Consider the following 25,086-nt stretch of genomic DNA (forward strand, 5'->3'; position numbering starts at 1 on the left):
GAGTGTGAATAGTTTAACAACTTATTGCGAGGGAAAATAGACAGAATGGTTTCACAGACGATTGCTAGTGTAATAAGGGTGGGAAACGGTTCACAATCTATAGCTAGTTCGACAGCGTGGGAATGGTTTCACAGTCTATGAATAGATAACCAGAGTGGGAAGGGGTTCACAGGCCTTCCCCGTGGCAACATTGTGGGTCTAGGTTCATAGGCAGTTGCCAGGACAACAGAGTGGGAATGGAGTTAGAGGCAAGTGCGAGAAAAAAGCGTGATTCCGGATGAACGTGTAGTTACGAGGGCAACAGACTGGGATGGGTTGATAGTACATTGCCTGTCGAGTAGAATAGGCATGGGTTCTTGGGTTTTGTTTGGAGAAAAGAGTGAAGATGGACACACAGGCCTTTGTCAGGTAAACATAAATGGGAATGGTTTCACAAGCAGTTGCCAAAACAGCAATGTTGGGGTAAAATTACAGACGTTGCTCAAGGAACAAGGAATGGATGCGTTCAAATCCTGTTGCTGGGAGAACGCAGTCCGGATTTCCTCCGTGGAGATGGCTAGGAGAACAGAAAGAGATCGGTTGACAGTCTGTGGCAAGGAGGAGAGAATGAGAATATGTTCTCAGCACTTTGCAATAGGAAGAGTGTGGATATTGACTCACATAACATTGTCAGGGGATCAATTTGAGTATGGTAAAAAGTCCATTGCTCGGGGAACATAGTGAGGATGTGTTGTCTGGCTGTTTCTAGATGACCAGAGTTGGGATGGGTTCACAGACCATTACTCGCTGAACAAGATGGGGGTGGGTTCACAGGTCTTAGCTTGGGGATTATAGTGGGAATTGGCTCACTGGCTGTTCCGAGGAAAACAGAGGAGGAAACGATTGACAGTCTATCGTTACCGTGACAGAGCAGGAACGAATTCACCGTCTCTAACAAGGAGAAAAAAAATGAGGATGTGTTCACAGGTTATCACAAGCCGAGAGAGAGGGGATGGGTTCACAAGCAGTTGCTAGTAACAACGTAGATATGGAGACACAGGCTGTGCTCCGAGAACAGTGTAGGAATGAATTTACATTCTCTTTCAAAGAGAAATGAATGAGGACGCATTCAAAGTTCGTTGGTACGGCAAATGAATCGGAATGGCTTCATAGATAATTGCTCTGGAAACATAATAGTGATGAGTCATAGGCTGTTACTGGAAGAACAGATGGGGAATAGTGTCAATGGCAGTCCCTCAGAAACCAGAGTGAAGTTTAGCTCTCAGTTTGTTGCAAGGAGAATTCAGTGACAATGGGGTTGCAGGCCTTTGATACGGGAAGAGGCTGGGAATGGGTATATACATCACTGCTCGGGGAAACAATGAGAATCGGTTCATGCTGTAGTTACAGAAATGGAGTGGAGATAGTGTCACAGGTCGTTGCCAGTAGAAGAGTCTGGGAAGGCGTTACAAAATTGTTAGGAGAAAAGCATGGGGAGGGGATCATAGGCGGTTACTCGGAGAACAGAATGAGGAATAGTTCATTATCCGGTTTAGGAGAGCAGATTGACGATTAGTTCACAGGCCATTGCAATTAATAAAGTTCAGGGATAGGATCACAGTCAGTTCCAGCGGAAGCAGTGCGGAGCTGGTTGCACACAATAGAGTGGGAATGGATTGACAGACCGTTGCTGGTGAGCATGATGGAAATTGGGTCACACTGTTTTGATAGAGAATAGGCAGCATGATTTCAGAGGCCATTGCTAGAACAGAGTGCGTTTCGTGCCACAGCCCGTTGTGAGGGTAACACATGAGAATGGTGTCACAGATAGTTGATAGGAGAATAAAGTTGGGATGGGTTCAGAGGCCGTTGCCTTTCCAACAGAATGTAGTTGGGTCACAGGCCATTGCTAAGAGAACAGGGTGGGATGGGGTCACATGTCGTTTCGTGGGTAAAACAGAGAGGGCGGGTTTTACGGCCATTGTTTAGGGAACAGTGTGATGATGGGGATCACAGGCTGTTTATCGGGAGAACAGATTGCAATGAGTTCGAAGGTCTTTGCTCGGACTTCCCTCTAATAGTGGGTTTGCGTGCCATTCTGAATGACGGCAACGGGTTTGGTTTCACAGGCCATTGTGACACGAACAGAGTGGGAATAGTTTCAGAGGCCCTTCCTGCGGGATCACAGTGGAAATTAGTTTATTTGTCATCGTACGGAGAACAGATGATGATGTCTTCACAAGCTGTTGCTCGCAGAACTGAGTAGGGATACAATGATCGAAGGAACATATGCCTTCACAGGCCGTTGCGAGGAAATATAAAAATGAGTGGGAATGGATTCAGACTGTTGTGGGGAGAAAAGACTGGCGATGAGTTCAAACGTTTTATTATGGTGTCGTGCAAATAATGAGTTCATGGGCTGTTCTGACCGGATAACTGATCGTATACCTGAATTCTTACTGCATTGATTTCTCAGGACGCTGCTAGAGAAACAGAGGAGGGATATATTCACTGGATGTTGTTAGGCGAACAGATTGATGTTGGGCTCAGATGTATTTGCGAGGAAAACAGAGTGGAGTGCTTGCTCAGGACAACGCTACCAGAAAAAAAAGTGGGTATGGTTTCACAGGCTCTTGCTAGTGGAACAGAGTGAAGTTGGTTTAAAGTACTTCCCAGCGGAACAGAATGGCGAAGGGCTGAAAGGATGTTGCTCGAAGAATAGAGTTGGAATGGGTTCACAGACGATTGCTCGTTTAAGAGGGTGAGAATTGGTTCACATGTTGTTGCTGGGGTTGCTAGGGAAAGAGAGTGTGGATGGTCGCACAGGTTGTGGTTACGTATACAGAACTTTGTTGGATTCACAGTCCATTGATAAGGGAACAGAGTGTGAATAGGGTCACGGGCAATTGCTAGGCTAACAGATTAGGAATGGGATCACACACCATTGCCAGGAGTATGTCACAGTCTGTGACAATATTAGCCATCTTGGTAAAGCGATAGACAAGATTGCATGGGGGCAGTTAGTGTGCTGATATAACAGAGAAGAGGCGACGTTGTTGTGTTGCCTCTCCCACCAGTTCCTGAACTCCATCGAGCCCTCGCCTACACTTCTCCCCTTCTGTCCCCAAACTGACCCAATGTCACTATCTGCAGTTATTCAGTTTTGTTTGATTGCAACTGGTAGGAGGGCTTACTGTCCTAACGGTGCAATGTAAAGGGAAGGCGAAGCCGGATGTGATACGACGAATGAAATACGACCAGAATACAACTCTGTAACACCATGTAATTTTCCATGGGCTCAGCAGTCGAATTCGGATTGGATCGATCGTGCACATGGAGGAGGGGAATAGTTTGTCCCTGGTGTGACTGCTCAGTTGGGTGACCAGCTCAGGTGAGGATCTATATTTCTGTCATTACCCTGATATTTACGCAGGATCGCCATCATTTCAGGAGCTTTGCTTCGTCCAGCTGGATGATCAGATTAATTTTAATTAATCGACAAAGCAGGCATATTAATTCTCTCAACTTTTATTTGACTCCAACTGAAAAAACTGTGCGCAGCCGTTGCACTGGAATACTCACTGAGGCTGTGAACTGTTACAGCGCTCTCCACAGTTCACTTGATGACCATATGTGACAAGAACAGGAGGTGGTCTTTGGCCGGTCTATCGTGCTCTGCTGTTCTTTGGGATCGTGGTTGAGTGTTAATTCCTTGTGTCTGCTTCCCAGTATTTTTCTTATGACCTTTGGTTTTCGTATTGATCAACGATTTGTCAATATCAGCCTGAATTATGGTCCTGCATTTTGGTGTTAAGGGCTTGCGACTCTGAATTGAAATTCTTCCTAATCACTGTTTTAACGTCGTCCGCTTTATTCTGAAATTACGATAACAGACCTTGGCGCTCCCATCAGGGTAAGCATCCTCTCAACTTTTCAAATCTCAAGCACATTAAGAATCCGACATGTTTCATCACACCTTTGATTGATTAACTCCAATGAGTAGTGTCAGACACACTCCATCTATGTCGTGAGTTAACGCTCTTTCTCATCACTGCACTGCATTAATCCTTATCATTGTAAATTAACGTGTCATATAAGTCTTAGAGCACAACAGTGGCTTTTGGTCAATATGTAGCTGGCTGTTTTATAGAAGAGAATGAATAAAAAAAATCGTGGTCTGGAACTTCACTGCAGACAATTTATTTCAGACTCTAAAGTGTGACAATGTGCTAAACCAGTGAGGGCATCTTTGACCATGAATCAGATCAGTATCTTTGAACTGTTGCTTGGTAATCTGGAAGAGAACATGATTCATAGCTTGCTGGGGTGGATGTAGCAGGTGGGTGGGAAGGAAGATAGACAAATAGAAGAGATCAAGTAGGCTGTGCTGCATTGGAGGGTTGTAATTGGGATGAGGTGGATGATGGGAAGAGTGGAAACTCGCGAAAAAAATGTTGATGCTAGGTCTTTGAAATTTCGCGAGGTGGAAGATGTGGAATTCTTCCTGCAATTATTGGTTGGCTTGGATTTGGCGTTTTCAGGAGGCCGTTTTGCATGACCTTGGGGGAGTGCCGAATATGTTGACGTAGTCGGGCACAGGGTGGTGGTGTTCCTTGTTAAGTGTTGTACTCGAGCTTTTCCCTGAAATCTTCCATGAGTTAGCGTCCTGTCGCTACAATGTAGAGAGGCCCACGGTGAGAACTACGGATACAATAGATGAAGCTGGTGGATCTGCAGGATCATGTCTGCCTGATGTGAAAAGATACTTTGGGGGCTTTGAAGGATTTGTGGGCCGACATTTTACACTTCTTGCCGCGGCGAGGGAAGATGCTGTGTGCACAGGATGGATTGGTGGGGGAAGTGGAGTTTTGGAGGAGGTATTGCATGGAAAAACTCGTTGTGGAACGCAGATAAGATTGGACATGAGTGTGAGAGCATTGAGCTGGAGTCACTCAGCATTGGAAATGATTAACTATATCCTCAAAATATTAGAAATTTTTATATCAGGAACCTGACGATTCCAGTCATTTACTCTCCGGTCATACATGGCTCGAAATGATTAACTAGGTCCCCAGCTTGTGAGCTCTCCTGTGTTATCAGAGGATTTTAGTTGGTGATGCCCGTGTGCCAAAATATTCGCAACGTTTTGGCTGATGTGCCAGAGAGTTTGAGTGGATTATCAGTGGCCTCAGAGGTCTTGAGTGAATGTATCTGGAGTCTTGGTGATTTCCAGATCATTAGACGATTGTCCAAAATAATTAAGGGAGATTATCCGATGCCCATAGATAATATTAAGAGATTAGCATGGGATTCCAGGGGTTTTGATAGGATCAGCCTGTGTTCCGAGTGAAATCAGAGGTTTAGCTTCCGGTCCAGGTCGATTAACGTGAATTTTTCTGGGTTCTCTGTTGTGTAGAAAAGAAAAGCTCCTCCCTCAGTCCAACCGAGAGAGTCTCCCGGCTTCTTCGAGGATTTAAATGTTTGGAGAGGAAGGGTTGGCTTGGAGAGAAGTGTGACCAATTGCCGAGAGCAGCAGAAGATTCAGGAAGATGAGTTTCTGGTCCTGGATGGTTCTGCAGGATTAGCCTGGGGTTGAATATTATTTGAAAGTCTGAGTTCCCAGAGATAAGAGAAGATAAATTTGGAATCTTGGAGGATTTCGTTGGATCAGGCTGATGATGCGAAGAATTTAGATGATCAGCCTATGTTCCCAGAAAATTTGAAAGGATTCGGCTAGTGTTCCAAGATGCTCGACAGCATTAATATGTTGTCCCAGAAGTGATTTAATCTCCAAAAGATCTGAAATTATTCGACGTTTGTCACAGATGATTCAAGAGGTATGGCTCAGGTCTCACTGCATCCAAACGCACTTGCATGCAGTCCCAGATGTTTACAGAAGATTTGCTTGGTGTCGCAGAAAAGGCAAATGTATTTTCTGGATACCTTGTGAAGTCAAGCCGATTACCCAAGATCTTCAAGGTTTTGAGCCGATAATGCTGGTGACTGAAAGAATTTGAGTATGTTATAGACGTATCTCAGACAATTTCAGAGTATACCCTCTGGTCAGAGATGGTTTGAAAGGATTAACTTAGGATCTCAGTCGTTTGTGTGGAATTATGAAGAAATCTCAGGGTTTTGAGTAAATTACCTTGGATTCGAGATGATTAAACTATTGTCCATGAAGACTCATGTGTTTTGTAGATAAAATCATCCTTTATGGGGTTTTTGTGATTGACAGCATTTCACGAATGAGAGATGAACTTCAATGATGTGGGTAAAGGGATTCGCTCCCAACCAATGTTCAAAGAGACAGGAAGACAAATTAATAGACTGGGGTCAAAAATGAAAAGAAATGTCAAGAAGAAGAGAGCTGAAGGAGAGATGAAGAGAAAGGGGTGGCAAGAGAAACTTGATCGAAAGTTAGCTAGACAATGATATGCCAATTATTTTCTGAGGAAATTGTACCCTCAGAGACAATCAGAACCCGTTAACTATTATGAATTATTGTCTCTCATTAAAATTAAGAAACATTCTATCTAATTTGTCAACAGGAAGCCGGCACTAACAGTGTGGTAATAAACTAGGAATCTGAATTTTTGACGTGCAATGCTTGCTGAAGAAGGGGAAGCGGCAGTCTTCGCCATGTCTTCTGAAGTTTGGCTCGGAAGGCCATCTCAGCCATGAAGTTCAATAATTACAAGAAACACCCCGAGAGGTCATTGTTCAAAATGAATCCGAGGAAGATGGTGACAATTTTGCGGTTTTTGAAATTCATTTCTGGCACATCGCTTTGGATCTGGAGTCATTTGACAGCCAGGCCAGGTGAGGATGGCGGCATCCTTCCCGAACGGACATTACTGAAATTGGATGTTGCATGCTCCGTGTTCGCGGGCGCTGGAATGGCGATCATCATTAAACGCTTAATTCCAGATTTTTATTGAATTAAAATTTCACCATCTACCATGGTGTTTAAAGAACCCTGCCCCACAAGGACATTACCCAGTTTTCTGGATGAACAATCCAGCAGCAATACCAGTCTGCCATTGCCTTGTCATGCTTTGCTTGGGCCTGGAATCTGCTTCCTGAAGGGCCAACAGCAGCAGAAGCAACCTTCGCTTTCAATGTTGGGGCATGGTGGGATCGACCATGGGTGGGGGTGTGATATGGGTAAAAACTGCATACATAGCCGAAATGTGAACTAGTAATTGAACAATGGGCAAAAAAAGGGTGCTGAGGATTTTGTTTTAACGTTAAACACTTTGGAATTTCAAATAATTATTTCAAGTAACAAATGTCTACAATCCTCGCAGCCTAATGCAACGGTCAGAAAAATAAATGATTCCTTCCACACTTCATTAATTAATTTTCTGTAAAGCATTTCCACTGTGGAAATGGAGCAATACCTCCGGAGTCACGTTTATTCGTTGATGAGAGCTCATATTGATATCAACAGCTCATTTTACTTATATGACTTGAAGCAGTTCACCGAGTGCTCAATGGATATCTTTGAAATGATTCATTAATTTGTGCAATAGAGCAGCCCTGAACCCATCATCACATTGCCTTTCTGAGGAGCACATGAAGAGTCGTGGAAAGTATCGTTCTTGGTTCTCGGATTGCTGGTGACAGTGGTTCCCTGTCGACATACCTTGAAGCTAAGGGGTTTGGACATCACTCAAGAGCCGGTTGAAAGGAATATCGAATGGACAGAGGGAGCCAATCTTTCCGTTGACTCGAGTTTCTCACGACATTGGGAGGTACTCGTGTTAATGTAATGTGACTGGGATAAACTTACAGAAACGTTTCTGAATTAAAGAAAACATACACAACGGCTGTTTTGTGAAATTTGTAGATTGTTGTCAAGAAATGCCTAACGACTTGTTGATGTAGCTTGGCCAGCCAATCTGCCGTGGTCAACTAACTGACCTTAAATTTAATAGAAGTTCATGGTAATGTTGGTTATATGCCAGTGCAATTATCGTTTGTACTTTATACAAAGTACACTCGATAGCAGTTGTCAACAATTGAACACCATGTAACTACAAAGCAAATCCAAATGCGATGGTACATCGAGCCAGAGATCACTCCGGGATCGGATTTCTTCTGTGTAAACAAGAGTTCGAATCAGAACATCAGTGAGGGCAGACTTCTATATGCCAACGCACTAACAGAGAGAGAGAGAGTGAGAGAGAGAGAGAGCGAACAAAAAGCATTTCTCTTTTTCCAAACTTCACAGCTGAAAGGCCCAATCGGTGCAGGACATTTCTGAACAGCCATTGAAAGGATGATGAATTTCGTCACTACTCCACAGTCTTTTCACGTTCATATGACTCCTGCAAGCCTGGTTATGAAAAGGGAATATGTGACACTAACATGCATGTCTCCTTGTGTTCATGCATAATTAAATTTCCACGCATCGACAGCAGAGTAACAAATTGGCCATTGTTGGATGAATTCAAATCCAAACACGTGTAGGTCGATTAAACAGTATTTTATCACAGGTGAAATCAACAAAATCTTAATGAACTTGATTTGCTCCAGCGTCAGCATACCAGTGACAAATTTACTAAATGTATACGATTTCCACCAACAAGCCAGAACATTGGGGAATATATTTAAAACTTCGTGAGGCGGCTCAGGTTTGCCAGTGAAATGAGAAAATACCACGAGACAATATTTTGCGAAATGTCGCCAAAACTGCCAATAATATGTCAACAGTTCGTACACATGTACAATTGCAACTTGCCATTTTGTCAGCCACTGGGCTCAAATAATCCATTACAAGTGCGTGATGGAAATCGTTTTTTTAGAATCTGTATCAAATAGTATAACTGCCTGATGGGAACGGTTTATTTTCAGATGATGATGATCATGGTAGCAATAGGGGTCATGTTTTAATCGTCTACCATATCATGTTGCCTCCAGAGACGCCGTTTAATATGCTGCCCTCATTATTCCGCGATATACATCCCTATTTTAAAAGGGTAAATTCTCAACATCAAATTGGCCCTTCCGTGAAAATACAAAGGGTCGAAGTGGTTTTTCTTTTGGGCAGGGTAGGTTAAGACAGAGGCGCTGTACGCATGAATTTTACAGTCGCAGAATGCAAAGCTGCTGATGGCAGAACTGAAGGTAATGCACTGCGCCAAATGGACAACTGGTAATCATAAGGCAGTCAAATGTCAGCGTTGAGCACAATTGGCGACTTTCAAAAATGGACTTCAAAAAGATCTTGAACAACATAATTACATAAATGTGCTCTATTCGAAATTCTTTATTATCTTCAGACAGTTGTGTTGATTCTGGAATGAATTGAATAAAATAATATGAGAGAAATGAAGTAACCAAGGACAATAATTGTACTTGATTTCCATCAGTATAAAATGCACACATTTTGAAATACTGTTCACCAACTAATCTTAAGGTAACCCAAAGAGTGTAATGTTTTGTTTGAAGTTTCATTATTCACCTAGCACAAAAAGAGATTCTGTCATCATGAAAAACCCGTGTGTTGTCTGGTATGTTTTGAGAATCCATGGTATGGATAATTGAAAGTTCACCAAGCACCCCGCACGGAAAAGATTTAATGCTCTCCATTTACTTTGCCAATTCACTTTAGCAAATTATGTACCTTACGTACATTTTCCCTCATTATTCTGAACTCTCATGAGTATCGATCCAAACTACTCAATATCCCCTCACAAGACAAGAATTTCCTTTGCAGTCAATTTTCTAGTTTGACTTTGATTTGGTTCCCATGCAATTAAACTATAACCTTCCTCAGGTCAGGGGAGGCAATTCCCTACGCAATACTCTCAAAGCAGTCTCAGCAATGACGTGAAGGGTTGTGACAATGTTACCCGTCCATTATTAAGTTTGGTCAGTCAGCTCGATGGCCACTTTGCCATGCACACTGACGCACACAGCATGGTTCAAACCCCTGCATCGTCTAAGGCTATGAGGAAGCACACTCCTTCTCAAGCTAAACCAACACCAGTCTTTCCTCTCGAATGAGAGAGCAGTCCTATGGCCTGATATGACTGTAGCGACTTTACCTTCATTAATCAATTTCCATATTTCACTTAACATCTGTGCGAGACTTTCACCCCACTGTTTGTGGGAAGCATAAAAGTTCAAGCGAGATTGTATTGACAGTGAGAGGGCTCACGCCACAGTTGTCTTAATTTTGCAACACATTTTATCAAAAATCGCATCTCTTCGAACCCTTTTATTGTTTGCACAATACATGCGAAAAATATGAGAAAATGTTGGATGGGGCAATCGGAAAAAGGGAGAGAGAGAGAGAATACGCGATTAAGAGATGAACAGTCAGAGAGAGCAGGAGCAGAAAACGCTACCAATCCTGATGGCTTGCCATTGGCTGAGACATCAGTTTGGCCGAAGCTGACAATTTTACAGTTCCGGTCAGAATATGGTGAACTGTTCAGATATATGGAGGTATTAGTCCACCCAGGAATAGAATGTTAATTTGTTATTTGGTTTTGAAACAATGTGTAACATTCGATTGTGATGGTAAATGTATGTCTCAATTGCCATTTTATCAGTTTGAAAACTTGCGAATCACAAATCAATGCAAAGTTAAAAGATGATATGGTCAATGAATCAACTTGAAGATAATTTATTAACTCCCAAACCTTCTCATTTGTAGCGCTTACAATTGCTTATTTTATTGAAACAATTATTTGATCCTTGGGGTTGACAACATAGTTCGGCAAAAGTAATATTAACTGATTTATTGCTCTTATTTAATAATTGTTTGTGTTTTTACTTCCTCTGACACCATATTTGCAAGCATGCATAACTAGTTGCAGGTTGGTTCACAGTGACTAGCGAAAAACGTGAGTGTAAAACATGTCTTTTCATTTCAGAGCATATGAGAGCAACATATAATCAATATCTGGTGCGGTGGATAAATATTGAATTTCCATAGTTAGAGTCAAAATTGGTAATCACTTGCAGATCAGAGCTCAGGTGTTTTGATTTTTCAATGAAATAATGACTTGATACTTGTGTTTCCTCATTGAGGTGCAGTCATCTCCAGGGAATGGACTGAAAATTAATGGCGAACACGTTACATAATTATGATGTGGATACACGTAGTTATCGTAGTAAATTATGCAATTTGCAGAGTGCTACTGGTTTCAAAGCAAACCATGATAGATCTTCACTTTGATATCATGTGTGAATCCAATAAGTGTATCAAGAAATAACAACATAGAATGGAATTAATGTGTTTCTTTACTGAACTCGTGAAGTGCTGAACTTTAGAATCATAGGGAATGGACGCAACACTCCCCTCTTTAGCTCATCCCTGAACTTATTCTGGGTTCCCGCATAAATGAACGGATTAACGCTTGAACACAAAAATTGAAGCATGTACGCATTTTCTTCGAGAATAAATGTTGAGTCACTGAAATCAGAATCCGTGAAATAAGTAACGTTTGCAATCCGGACGTAGACTATGGTTATAAAATATAAAATATACAACACTATGAAGCTCGTGGAAATGGCAAAGAGTAAAACAATGGACTTTCTCCGCTTCTCCATCTCTGGATCTTTCTGATTGTCTCCACTTATTTGATTTCGGAGTCTTCTGCGAGCTCGATTTGCCATTATAATATGCCTCACGGTAAGAGCATTGAGCAGTAAAATTACCAAGAATGGCAGGCAAGGACTAAAAATCACGAGGATCAAGTCATATGCAACCCATGCTCGTGATTTATAAAATATCAATTTGATAACACAGAACCAGGGAACATTGTCGATTATGTACAGAGGTTCAAATATGAAATACCAGAAGATATTCCTAAGGTAACTCAGTGTGCAGACTATTCCTATGATCCACTGGGCTGTTTTATCGGTGCAGTAATTAATTTTCAATTTCTGACAACAAATGGACACAAATCGATCGAAGGTGAAAGCAACTGTCAACCAGGCAGAACAGTCTATGGATCCACATATTAAAGCAATCCGCAGGCTGCAGATCGGTGTAACGGACATGAAACTGAACGGGAAATAAATGCCAGTAATTCGGTTGAGTAAAACAGCAATGATGATGACCAGTAGATCCGTCACTGCCATGGATACCAGGTAGCCAGTGACACAACTGGAGAGACCACACTTTCCTCGAGAAAAAATTAGAATAACTGCAATGTTTGCTGCAAAAAAAGACATTCAGATTGTTAGGGGGATGTTGTGCCAAATGGCTAAAACATCGATTTTGGGAGGTGGTTTGCGTGCACGGGTGTATGAACAGGAAAGATAGAGAGTGAGTATAAAAAAAGAAGCTTCGCTGGTTATCACTAAATGAACAATGGAACAGGAATTGAGTTGGATGTCCAGTTTTGTGACAACACATGGAGTAGGAATGTTTTGTTGTCACTTGGTAATTTATATGCCTCGTATAATAATTACATAGCTGAGAAAATCGAAGGGAGAAAACAGTTAATGCAGCAACAATAAATGTCGAAAATATTCAAAAAACCTTAATGGCCGAAAAATGTCCAAATCCAGTGGGAGATGGTGGTTTTGTTTTTGGACTCGACAAATTTCTTGCCTTCAAAAGAAGAGAACCGAAACTTTACTTGTTACTTTTTTGGAGATGACTTTGCCGAAGGGGCGATTTAGCTCTCAGGACATTTGATTGCAAAAGGAAGGATGAGAGAACACGTAACTCAGCAAAAACGCAAGATTTCAATTCTCTAATGTTGCTTCTCATTTAGAAAGAAAAACCGATCGAGGTCCTGCCTTGCAAAACCTCCTCAACGCTTATCTGCATTGATGGTATGAACGATAATTTTCATTGTCATTATAAATGCTGGTTCCTGAAATTATGCTAGATAGAGTCACTATGATGTCACCCTGCATCTGTTGAAAACAGTGAAGGCACTGGATGGTTATTTTGGAGTACAGAATTTGATTGTTTGTGAAAGATAGTTTCTTATTGCAATTGATTGGCCACACAAACGAATTCACTTTTCGTGCAGTCTAAATGCTCACAATTTATGATGTCAATTCTCACGAATTGTGCTGATAGATGCGAATTTTAAAAAGAAGACTTTGACAATATGCATCTTTCTCAATTAAAAAAGGCAAGAATAAAGGGAGAGTTCAGTGCATTTTCGGAGAGTAGAACAATGAAGGACATAATTACACAGCAAACGTTACTGCAGATCAATCCCAGGCAATTTTTTTTGAGGATGGGAAAAAGGAGAACAAGACATTTCAGCGACTGAATGCAAAAACGTTTTTTACTCCGTATAGAAGGAAAAATAATATATTCAATGGCTGATCTGATTATTGCGTCTATCATTTGTGACGTGTTCTTTCTTTGATTAATGTTCAATTAAATAATTGTTTTGGTTATAGTAAATGGATAGTTTTCAACTTCTTGTTTTAACCAACTATTCGTTTGTCAGGTATTATACTGATAATATAAACATCAATAAACTGGAATAAAAATGCACAGCTTCATTCGCAGAAAAAACAAGATATCATTGCAGCATGAGATCATTGCCATACTTTCTCTCGAAGAAAACGTGCAACTGACAAAATCCAATAAAATCTATCTCTTGACGGTTGCAGGCTGTGATTTGCAATCACAACAAAATAAATGAATGTAATAAAATCAGGAATTGCTGTAATCACTCAGCAGTTCTTGCAGCATAGAACACAGAACATAAAACTTTGGAACAGAGCATAGGCCCTTCAATCCATGATGTTGTGCCGAGCTTTTATATTCATCAGAGTTCAACGTATCGTACACACCCCTCAGTTTACTGCCATTCATGTGCTGGCGCAGCAGTTGCTTTAATAAGCTTAATGCCACTGACTCTGATACCACCATGGCAGTTATTTTCACGCACCAACTACTCTCTGCACAAAAATATTAACTCTGACATGTCCACCGTAGCTTCCTTCAATCACATTAAAATTATGACCAGTTGTGACAGCTATTTCTGTACTGGGGAAATATATTTGCCTATCTATTCTATCTCTGCCACTCATTGTCTTTTCCATCTCTAACAAATGATTTCTGTACTTTCTTTTTTACCAGTGTGAAAAAAACCCAGGTCACGCAACCTTGCTTCATCAGCCAAACCATCCAAACCATGCCTCATCTTAGTAAATCTCTTCCGCAAACTCTCAATAGTATTTAAGTTCTTCCTGTAATGGGGCAACTAGACCTGGATGTAATATTCCAGGTGTTCTCGAAGCAGGGTTTTATAGAGCTTCAGCAAAACATCGCTGCTCTGTAGCTCAATACCCCAGTTAATCAAAGCCAAAACACCATCAGCCTTCTTAACAGCCTTATCGACTTGGGTGGCAACTTTGATTGATCTTCGGACTGAGATCCCAAGATCCCACTGTTAATACACACTGCTACGAATCCTGTCTTAATCCTTGTATTTAACATTCAAATTTGACCTTCTAAAATGAATCTCTTCGCATGTCTTCAGAGTGAACTCCATCTGTCACCTCTGCACAGTTCTACATTCTGTAAAACACTTACTGTAAGCTGCCGTAGCCCTCGTCACTACCTGCACCACTAGCGACCTATGTGTCATCGGCAAATTTACTCATCAACCTCTCCACTTCCTCCTTCAAGTCAGTCATCAAAATTTCAAAGAGCAGAAACCCATGAACAGACCATAGTGGGACACCACTCGTCCCCGACATTCAGTGAAATACTTATCATTGACTATCACTTGCTGTCTTCTTTCTGCCAGCCAATACTGCACCCAGACAGGCAACCTTCCCTGTATCGTATATCCCCTAACTTTCTGAATGAGGCCACTTTGTGGAATCTTATCAAATGCCTTACTGATACCTATATATTCCACCCGACCTTCATCAGCTTGACTCCTCACATTCTCAAGGAACTCAATGAAGCTTCTGAGGAATTACGTGCCATTACAAAGCCATGCTGAGCATCTTAAAGCAAACAGTGTTTTTTTTCTCAGAGGCAAACATGCTGTATCCCAGAATTATTTCCAGTAACTTGCTTACCACTTGCATAAGACTGACTTCTCCGTAATTCACAGGGATTTCCACATTTCTTTTCTTGAGCAGAGGAACAACATCCCCCTCCCTTAACTCAGCCAACACTTTCCACGTTGAAAGTGAAGATGGTGACCTTATCACCAACGGCGCAGGAAACTAATGCCTCGCTTCCATAGTAACCTTGGATGTGTCTGTTCCGCCACAGGGGACTTATCGATGATGATACTTCCCAGAATTTCCAGCACATCCACTTCCTTAATTTAGAGTTGTTCAAGCATATCCACCTGATATACGGTGTTCAAATTATCATGAAGGACCATCCTTCGAGTGAATACAGAAGCAAAAATCAAATTTCTATCCTCTCCTATCTCTTCTGACTCCAGGCACATGTTCGCTCTACTATCCGTGATTGTCCCTACTGTCTCTCTTAAAATTATTTTACTCCTTTCAGACATGGAGAACGCCTTTGGGTTTTCCTTAATCATTCTTGCCTAGGCTTTTTCGTGCCCCGTCCATGCTGTTCTCAGTCAATTTTAGAGGTCATTCTTGTCTAAATTTGTGTCAGATTCTGCCTTGCTCGACATTAAGTACACTTCCTTCTTTCTTTTGTAAAGAAGTTCCTGTGCTCTTGTCTTCCGAGACTCCTTCATTTTACCATTCCTTGCCTGTCTCAGTGGGACAAATGTATTCAACACTCGCAACAAATACTCCACAACAGCCTCCACACTTCTTTTGTGCATTTCCCGTAGAACAATTGTTCCCAAATGATTATCCACAACAATTGTCAATTAGCAATCTAATCTTCCCTCCCCCAACTAAATACTTTCGTTTAATGTCGGAACCTATCTCCCTCCATGGTTGTGGTAAATGCGATGCAGTTGTGGTTCCTGTCATCAAATTCTTTCCCACTGTGAGTTCTAACACCTGGCTTGGTTCGTTGTCCAGTACCAAAACTAATATGTACCATCCACCACACCCCTTCTCCATGGTGCACAGAACTACAACTTAAGTCGGAAATACTTCCTGGACACACGTAACAAAAATGACAGAATCTAGACAATCTGCGATAAGGAGGCTCTAATCAATGTTGGGGAACTGAAGGTCACTCAAAATAACAACTCTATTGATTTTGCACCTTTGCGAGATCTTCTGCTGAATCTATTCTTTCGTGATTCTGCTGAAAATGGGGCCGGGGTGTTGGGACGTCCGATACAAAACGCACAATAAATTGACTGCTACTTTCTTTTTAATGATATTGACCCTTACAGATTCAGTAGACAAACCTTCCTTAGCAATTTTTTCTGCAGTTTTGATGCACTCTCTAATTAACAATGTTAATCCCCTTTCTCTCTTACACCATTACTGTTATTCATAAAATAACGAAACCCGGGAATGTCCAGCAACGACTCCCCCCCCCCCCCCCGTGAAATCCATGTCTCAGTTTTGCCCCCAGCATCGTAATCTCTGGGGAGAGAAAGCAGCGTTGACGTGTGGGGTTCTTTGGAACTAACAGAATGTTCACTGCATCAAAAATGATGTTAAATGTATGGAACAAGTACGTGCTTCGGATACAATGGAGAATCAACGACATTGTAACTTCTTAATGGAACTTTCAAAGAAGAGAATCTGTTGCAAAATTGCAGATCTGTTTGTTGAAGTGTTAACATTTGTTCTTAAATACAAAAATAAATTCTGTTCAAAGAGATTGAAATTTGTCTTTACAAACATACATTCTGAAAATTAAAATGGGGAATATTACACTCGAGTGATCTCGCAAGATTTAATGCCATTGACGTAAAGACACTTTTAGCACTGATGTATTTCACAATTACTCCATTCAACAGAACTGAATTCCCTACCTGGAATCCCGATAGCTGCAATGACAGGGTAGTAAATGGCAAAGATCAGACCTTTTGGTGTCCCGTGCATTTTTTATGAGGAACACTTTTGCCATTGTGAAATGCAAATGAATGACTGTCACACTTATACATAATGGCAATCTCCCGGGAGATAATTAGCTCATTTGTTTATTTTTAAACTAAAATCCGTGAATTGACACAACCAGGTAAACATAGCAAAATTTTGTTTCTTTTTTCAATGAATATAATTTATTTTTCACGGAACCAAATTCGTGTGTGAAGTGCAATCCAAGAATCGTCAGAATGATAGAAATTAGATTTGCTTCTGGAATGCAAAGGAAAAATAAAATCAATGGTTTCAAAGTTGGAAATGGCCGCATCACACAAATTATTGCCAAGGTTAACAGTTGATTTAGCACATCATATTACTGACGAGAAATTTGCAGTCCGGCCACAAATACCATCACGTCTTGTCAAGTTATCAACACTCACTATTCTTCAACCATGTGATCATAGCTCACGAGGAAGTTGGTTCCACATTATTTTGAAACTGTACACTAATTTGGATATAATTATATTTATTCAGTGTGTCAGTTCCCGTTGAACACAAATGTGTTCTGCATCCTTAAAGAAACTTTGTTTTTTTCTCAATGAATCTCAGAACTTCATTCGAAGTTGTCATTGGTATGTAGATATGGATTAAGATTTATGTTATAGTGTCAGTGGCACCTAGGTATACTGAAAACTCTATAATGCCGCCACGCTGTGGCGCTTCCTTCGATTGCAGAATATCAAAGTATTTTGCGTAAATTGTAAAAAAAAAGAATTAATCGATAGAAAATTTGATGTTATTGGAACAGTGTCGACAAATCATACTGCTCTTTCAAGAGACGTTGCTCTCACTGATCGCCCAGTCACCGCCACCCCACATCATCGCTGGAGTCCTTGCCATTTTCTCCTTCTCTCGATAGCGACAGTGACAAGCTGTGTGAGTCTGGCCACATGAGCCAATGTGCGGCTGAGCTTCGTTCTCAGGGGTTGACTGCTGCCACAAACTTCAGATTTAAAACAGTTTGCTTTCACTATCATTGTGGTTCATTGAATATTACAGTGTTTATTTCAGCACTTCAGCAATATTGTCTTGGTTTTGAAGAGGTGTAGTTAGAAGCTGATGTATTCGTCAAGAGCTGGCTTCGTACATTCCATACTGACTTACTGATATCATGTTTACAACATCATCAACTTCATCATCATATGGGTTGGAAGATGAAGAAACTGATTCAAAGTAAATTGTATGCAGGCAGCAAATTCCCCATGGTTAAACGTAAGCTTGAGAGGTAAAAAGGAAAAAACAGACGGAGAGGCCAATCTGCGCTGAGCATGCAACTCACAAGAATGCCGTTCAACCCATTGCATCACGACCGGTCAAAAACAACAACATCGATTTTACTCTCACGTCCAGCACTTGATACACTGCTTTTATTTCATAGAACATAGAACAGAAAAATACAGCGCAGTACAGGCCCTTTGGCCCTCGATGTTACGCCAATTAAAGCCCACCTAACCTACACTAACCCACTATCCTCCATATGCCTATCCAATACCCGTTTAAATGCCCATAAAGAGGGGAGATCCACCACTGCTAATGGCAGGGCATTCCATGAACTCACGACTCGCTGAGTAAAGAATCTACCCCTAACATCTGTCCTCTACCTACCACCCCTTAATTTAAAGCTATGCCCCCTCGTAATAGCTGACTCCATACGTGGAAAAAGGTTCTCATGGTCAACCCTATCTAAACCCCTAATCATCTTGTACACCTCTATCAAGTCACCCCAAATCTTCTTTTCTCCAATGAAAACAGCCCCACGTGCCTCAGCCTTTCCTCATTTGATCTTCCTACCATACCAGGCAACATCCTGGTAAGATTCTTCTGCTCCAGTTCCAGTACCTCCACATCCTTCCTATAGTATGGCGACCAAAACTGCACAGAATACTCCAGATGCGGCCGCACCAGAGTCTTATACAACTGCAAAATGACCTCAGGACTCCGGAACACAATTCCTCTATCAATAAAAGCCAGTACGCCATATGCCTTCTTCACCGCACTATTTACCTGGGTGGCAACTTTCAGAGACCTGTGTACATGGACACCAAGATCCCTCTGCTCATCCACACTGCCAAGTATCCGACCATTAGCCCAGTACCCCATCTTTTTGGTACTCATCCTCACCAAAGTGAATTACCTCACAGTTACCCACATTGAACTCCATTTGCCACCTTTCTGCTCAGCTCTGCAGCTTATTTATATCCCGCTGTATCCTGACACATCCTTCCTCACTGTCAACACTCAACCGACTTTCGTATCATCTGGAAACTTGTTCATCCAACCTTCTAGCCGCTCCTTCAGGTCATTTATAAAAATGACAAGCAGCAATGGTCCCAAAGCAGATCCTTGCGGAACTACGCTAGTAACTGCATTCCAAGATGAACCTTTACCATCAACTACTACCCTCTGTCTTCTTCCAGCCAGCCAGTTCCTAATCAAAAACTCCAACTCACCCTCAATGCCATACCTCCGTATTTTGTGGAGTCGGCTACCATGGGGAACCTTATCAAACGCCTTACTAATATCCATATACACCACATCTACCGCTTCACCCTCGTCCACCTCCTTACTCACCTTCTCAAAGAATTCAATAAGGTTTGTGAGGCACGATCTGCCCTTCACAAAACCATGCTGACTATCCTGGATCACATTATTCTTATCCAGATGTTCATAAATCCTATCCCTTACAATTCTCTCTAAGACTTTGTCCACAACAGAAGTGAGGCTCACCGGCCTATAGTTACTAGGGTTATCCCTAATCCCCTTCTTGAACAAGGGAACCACATTTGCTATCCTCCAGTCTTCTGGCACTCTTCCTGTAGACAACGAGGACATCAAGATCAAGGCCAATGGCTCTGCAATCTCCTTCCTTGCTTCCCAGACAATCCTGGGATAAATGCCATTAGGCCCAGGGGACTTATCTATTGTCACACTTTCCAGAATTAACAACACCTCTTCCCTCCATACCTCAAACCCGTCCATTCTAATTAATTGTTACTCAGTATTCACATCGGCAACAATGTCCTGTTCCTCAGTGAATACTGACGAAAAGTATTTATTCAGTGCCTCCCCAATCTCTTCAGCCTCCACACGCCACTTCCCACTACTGTCCTTGACTGGACCTCTTGCTACGCTAGTCATTCTTTTATTCCTGACATACCTGCAGAAAGCCTTTGGGTTTTCCTTAATCCTACCAACTAAGCACTTTTCATTACCCTCCTTGCTGCTCTTAGCTCTCTCTTCAGATTCTTCCTGGCTACCTTATAACTATCAATCGCCCCCAATTGAACCTTCACGCCTCATCTTCACATAGGCCGCCCTCTTCCCTTTTACAAGGGATTCCAATTCCTTATTAAAGCACGGCTCCCTCACACTATCGTTTCCTCCCTGGCTGACAGGTACATACTTATCAAGGACACTCAATAGTTGCTCCTTGAACAAGCTCCACATATCGATTGCGCCCTTGCTTTGAAGACTACTTTTCCAAGGCACGCATCTTAAGTCGTGCCTCACCGCATCATAATTTCCCTGTCCCCAGCGATAACTCTTGCCCTGCAATGCACACGTATCCCTGTCCATCACTCGAGTAAAAGTCACCGAATTGTGGTCACTGACCCCAAAGTGCTCACCTACCTCCAATTCTGACACCTGGCCTGGTTCGTTACCCAGAACCAAATCCAGCATGGCCTCACCTCTTGTTGGCCTGTCTACATATTGTGTCAGGAAACCCTCCTGCACACATTGGACAAACACCGACCCATCTAACAAACTCGAGCTATAGCTTTCCCAGCCAATATCAGGAATGTTAAAGTCCCCCATAACAACCACCCTATTACTTTTACTCTTCTCCTGAATCATCCTCGCAATCCTTTCTTCGACGTCTCTAGGACTATTAGGAGGCCTGTAGAAACAGGGTGACCTCCCCTTTCCTATTCCTAACCTCAGCCCAAATTACCTGAGATGGCGAGTCTTCATCCATCGTCCTTTCCACCACTGTAATACTATCTTTGACAAGCAACGCCACACCTCCCCCTCTTTTACCCCCATCTCTGACCCTACTAAAACATTTAAACCCTGGAACCTGCAACAGCCAATCCTGTCCCTGTTCTATCCATGTCTCTGTAATAGCCACAACATCGAAATCCCAGGTACCAACCCACGCTGCAAGTTCGCCCAACTTATTTCATATACTTTTTGCATTGAAGTATACACACTTCAAGCCACTTTCCTGTTTACAGGCACCCTCCTTTGATATTGATGCCATGTTCCTAATCTCCCTACACTCCAGGTCCTGCACCCTAAAACAACAGTCTAGGTTCCTGTGCCCCTGCCGAATTTGTTTAACCCCCCCCCCAAAGAGCACGAGCTTACGTTCCCCCAAGGATATTGGTGCCCCTCAGGTTCAGGTGTAGACGATCCTGTTTAAAGAGGTCCCACCCTCCCCAGAAAGAACCTCAGTTATCCAGATACAGGAATCCCTCCTACCTGCACCATCCCTGTAGCCAGGCATTTAACTGTTCTCTCTCCGTATTCCTCGACTCTCTATCACTGGCACGGGTAACAAACCAGAGACAACCACTCTGTTTGCTCTAACTCTGAGCTTCCAAACTAGCTCCCTGAAAGACTGCCTAACATCCTCAGCCCTCCTCCTACCTATGTTTTGGTGCCAATGTGGACCACGACTTCGGGCTGCTCCCCCTCCCCCTTAAGGACACGGAAAACACGATCAGAGACATCACGTACCCTTGCACCTGGGAGGCAACATACCAAACGTGAGTCTCTCTCGCCCCCACAAAACCGCCTATCTGTGCCCCGAACTATCGAGTCCCCAATAACTATTGCTCTGCTCTTCTCCACCCTTCCCTTCTGAGCAACAGGGACAGGTTCAGTGCCACAGGCCTGAAACCCATTGCTTACCCCTGGTCAGTCCCCCCCCCCACAAGTATCCAAAACGGTATACATGTTCTTGAGGGGTGTCCCTGCACTGGTTGCTTCCTCCCAGTCCCCCTCACTGTCACCCACTGTTTCAAAAATACAAAGGAAATATTTACGCTTCAGAATATTTATGACTCCTGCAGTTATTGGCAATGGTTTCTAGAGCCCCACTACTTGCTGGGCGAAAGAAATTTTCCTGGCATGACTTCTAATCCTCCTGTCTCCTACATTAAAATAATTGACCACTTGAGCAAGAGGAAATGTTCGTTCCTTTTTGCAGTGTCTGTGCGACTCATAGTTTTATGCATCTCAATCACGACTCCATCAATCTCCTCTTATCGACGAAAAATAACACTAATGTTTCTATCCTTATAAGTTGAACTGTCGAATCCTGGCAAAATGCGACAAAATCTCTTAATCACACTTTCCACTGCAATTAAATGCTTCATTTCATACTGCTTCCAGAACAGGAGACAACGTCCTGCTTTATGCAATTCTAGCATAAACTCTCTGATTGTATTTGCTATTCGTCAGCCAATTACTCGAAAGTGATTGTTTTTATCCCATTAGCGTTCTGCATCACTTCAGCTTTTTTGTCTGATTTTGTAATTGACAGGTGTGAATGCAAACGTAGATTTCTCTGTTCCGGTTTGCATCAAGAATCAACCGTTGATTGTATCGTCCATCTGCTGTTTTGTCCTGTCGTAGTGCACCACGTTTCATTTATCTGGATCAAATTATATCTTCCATTCTGTAGCCCACATGCGCAAGCTGTCTATATTTTCCCGAATCTGTCAGTTTAACGAAGTATTCCAAAGGTATTCCCTGCCAAAGCCAATTGGATAAATAATTCCAAATTTATGGGACGACTTGAGACACTGTCTTGTGTCTTGTACCACTCAGCTAGATCTTGGTCTAATTTGAAAAAAATTGCTTGGATTTCATGGCAAGGAGATTCTCTGTCAAGGCCCCATTTGGAACATTATTAAAAGCGTGGTTGATGCCCACGTCACATACGTCAAATACACAGACCTCATCTGCAGCCCGAGGTTGCCACTTCGAAAAATGCAATCAGGTTGGCCATATATGAACTCAAAAACCAAAACCAGTCTGAATGGCCTTGCTTAATCTCTGCCTCTCCAAGTCCAGTTAATTCTGACTCCGAGAAGTGCTTCCAGTTGATTCGTGTCTCAATCAGTTTAGACTGAATGAACTATATTTTTCTCTTTTATGTATACAGCGAGGGAAAGATAAAAGTTTGAAGTTGTTTAATACCTCCGAAGTATCAATTTATCATTATATTATGCATAATGTGCAATTCATGCGGTTTATTCAGTTACTCGTTCTGTATTCCAAAATGGCGCCAGGACGAGACGCTATTTCACTGGATCTAGTTTCAATTGTCAATACCAAATCAATCTGAATTTCAATCCTCCTTTTAAACGAGATTTCAACTGCAACAGTTTCTTGAGCTGCGAGCATTCATGGCAACTGGATTATCTTTTGATCACCTTCGTGTCCAGATCTTTCTCTTGCTGTGACAATAAAACATTCTCCATGCCTAGTATTGCAGCGTCATCACAAACTGCAACAGCGAAAGTAACTGAGCAGTAAACAGTCCTTTTCGCAAATCCTTACACTTTTCAAGATTATACCAGAGTAGTTTTTTTTTTGTATTTTGCTCTGCAGTAATTCACTTAAGTGTTTTGGTCCTGCAGGAAAGAAAATGAGACAAATCGTTTTTTTTCAATGGAACAATGAAGTGCAAAGAACCGGAATTGCAGACTGATGTCGAAATTAAATAAATTGAGATTGCTATGGCAGGTTATGCGATGCCTTGCTGTTGCCACAGTGCGCTGTTTGACAGCTCAAACACGGTGGAGATACATCTATATCAGTTGTTTTCAGCACAGAGAACTTGAAAATGAACTGGATATGCGGGAAGATGATCAATGTCTCAGTAGGAGAGCATTTTGGCCTTCCGGACGATAACTTGCGATATTTTAAATACTGATGTTCAAGAAAACCTGGAGCCATTTGGTGAGGGTGCTGAATTAAAGGGTCAATCGCATGCAAATTAGACAACAATTTGGGTATGTTCATTTAAAGCAGTACCTTGAGGGCGAATGCACATATGCTCGGTGAACCATTTGAAGACGCACTGACGAACGTAAGGGGAATAGACTTACCTGCATAACTAAACAATAAGAGTGTCAGGATTGATGAACCATGGATGACAAGAGATATTTGAAGCTTCGTCTAAATGAAAATTAAAGTGTACAATAGGTTTGGGAGGCCGCAAAGTGAGGAAACCCGTGATGACCATACAGATATGAGTAAGAAAGTTAAATGTGGAATCAGTTGGCTGAAAATGGACAGAAAATATCTTTAATACACAGTGCCATGTGGAACCGCAATACCTTATAAGCATGCATTTGAAGAAAGAGTGTGGGAAGGGAAAGAGTAGGCCGACTCAAGGACAAAGGAGAGAAGTCATGCATGGAGCCACAGGAAGTGGGAGAGATCCTTATGAGCACTTTGTATCGGTTTTCACACAGGATAATAATAGGACTAATGTCGAGGACAGGAATGCATGACACAAAATCCAGAGAACGTCAGTAGACAGAAGGAGAAAGTTTTATGAATCCAAAATTGCATTGAGATAGAGAGGACCACATGGCCAGATGGGATCTATCCCAGGTTACTGCGAGAGTCAAGAGAAGAAATATCTGGGGCATCAGCAGATGTCTTCACATCCTCTTTAACGGCAGGTAAGGTTCCAGCACACAGGAGATTGGCCGATGCTTTTTCTTTTTGTTAAGAATAAAAACAGGGAAAACATTGCAAATTAGAGGCAACCAGTTGAAGGTGAGTAACTGTGGCATAATTTTAAATTGGAGGCTTATGAAGTGGAGATTTGATTATTTTCTATCTTACTGATGATGTGTTGTGAGCTCAGGGGTTGAGTGCCTGAGTTGCAATGTCCAGCAGGTTATTTGTTAGCTAAGTTAACCTACTAACCTTTGAAATACGTTTTCAATGCGCTTTTGATATATGAATACGTTCACGACTACTGTTCTAATGCTGAACTCTGATATTTTTGTATGTCGTGTAGTTTCATCAGTAGAGTCATGATGGCCTGACATCCCTCTCTTGTATTAAGTATTCTATGATTCTACA

Source organism: Chiloscyllium punctatum, chromosome 35, assembly GCF_047496795.1.
Source record: "Chiloscyllium punctatum isolate Juve2018m chromosome 35, sChiPun1.3, whole genome shotgun sequence".
In the NCBI taxonomy this organism is placed as follows: Eukaryota; Metazoa; Chordata; class Chondrichthyes; order Orectolobiformes; family Hemiscylliidae; genus Chiloscyllium; species Chiloscyllium punctatum.